Here is a 1,669-nt window from a genome sequence, read left to right on the forward strand (position 1 = left end):
GCCAACGCGGGCGTTGAAGTCTCCCAGTAGTATCAGCTTGTCATTTGTGGGCACTGAGGGCAGGATGGCACCCAGGTCAGAGCAGAACTGCTCTATGGTCTCCTCTGTGCTGGTCAGTGTAGGGGCATACGCGCTGATGATTGTGGCATACCGGTCTTTGCTGAGAGGCAAACGAATCTTCATGAGCCTCTCACTGATGACCACAGGCAAGTCTGGCAGCTGTTTGAGCAAACTGGTCTTGATAGCCAGGCCAACACCGTGGATTCTGTCTTCATATGAGGCTCTACCTTTCCAGAAGAAGGTGTATCCAGTGGTGGGTTTGCTGAGTGATCCCTCTTCTGGTAAGCGTGTTTCACTTAATGATGCGATGTCGATGTTATATCACGCCAGTTCTTTACCGATTAGAGCTGTTCTTCTTTCAGGTCTTGGGGTATTCTCTCTATCAAGTAATGTTCTGATGTTCCATGCTCCTAGTAGGAATTTCTTTGTATTTTGTTTTCTTTGATTTCAACCCCTTAAAGGGATGACCCACCAGCCGTGGTGTGCTGGCCGGGTGTTTGTAGGGCAGGCAATGTTTGGGACACCTTTTCTAGTCCCCTCCCTTGATTAGGATGAGCAGTGCTGTCCTAGAGAGGGCTGCTCAGTCGCCCAGGATGCTGCCGAACGTCTCTGCTGCCCTACAGGGCCCAGCGACCACTGGTCCGTGGGCCGCCTACGTGCAGGATCGTGACTACAACTGCCAGTGGTCACCTCCACCTGTTGCGTCGCCACCCCCCCATCTCCGCAGGTCTTGAAGAGGGTGGACGGGGTCAAGATAGATGAGTGTGCACAAAGATACTTGTGTGTGAAGGAGATTTAAGTGGGAAAGTCGATGCACAGAGACAGTCCCACTCTCTCGGCGTTGGAAGCCTGGGTCCAGTGGCACGAAAAGTCGTTACACCTGGAGACTTCCTCAGCTGCATTGGATGGCCGTGTTGTCTTTTGTGCTCCAACATGCCCTAAGCACTCCACAGTGCTTTGCTGCGTCGCCATCTCAGCCCTTGAACCTTCTTATTGGTTTCTTCCACCTGTTCCGCCGAAACAGTCTTCACATGCTGAGTGAGCAAAGCCCTGGTTCACCAGGGGTCGATGACCCGATGGCTACCCTCACAAGGTTTAGCCGGCCTGTGGAAGCCGTTGCCTGGGGTGTGGCCGCTGCCGCATGCTAGCAGCTACTGGGAGCCACAAGTGAGAGCTGGGTGTCAGGTGAGGGTCAGTGGCTGGAGAGCTGCCCTAAGAGGGCACGAGGAGCCCTCCATACCAGAGATACTACCCCTCCCTGAACACCCCATGCACCCCAAGTTTGAAAAAGCCTACAGCACCCGGTATTCCAAGGCGGTCTCCCATCCAAGTACTAACCAGGCCCAACCCTGCTTAGCTTCCGAGATCAGATGAGAGCGGGCGCATTCAGGGTGGTATGGCCATAGACATGAACTAGTAGTGATTTGATTTCATCCTGTCTTCTCCAGCAGATTGCCCCCTCTCTATTATTCCCACTCTTTCAATTATCTTTAATCTCTGTTGCTTGTTTCCTTCCTTCCTACAAGCACACAAATCTATCCATCTTGCCCCAAATCTCTACTGCCCTCTAATCTCATATCTTCGACTGCTTTTCAAACATCTTAAAATC

General features: G+C 52.3%; 1 non-coding gene across 1 annotated transcript; it reads right to left on the reverse strand.

The window, feature by feature from the left end:
- Positions 1–1,349: 1,349 nt before the first annotated feature.
- On the reverse strand, positions 1,350–1,468 carry LOC130456572 (5S ribosomal RNA). The gene has a single exon (XR_008915643.1). It is a non-coding gene; the product is annotated as a 5S ribosomal RNA (ribosomal RNA).
- Between the last annotated feature and the right edge of the window lie 201 nt (positions 1,469–1,669).

This window comes from Monodelphis domestica, chromosome 1 (assembly GCF_027887165.1).
Source record: "Monodelphis domestica isolate mMonDom1 chromosome 1, mMonDom1.pri, whole genome shotgun sequence".
Lineage (NCBI taxonomy): Eukaryota > Metazoa > Chordata > Mammalia > Didelphimorphia > Didelphidae > Monodelphis > Monodelphis domestica.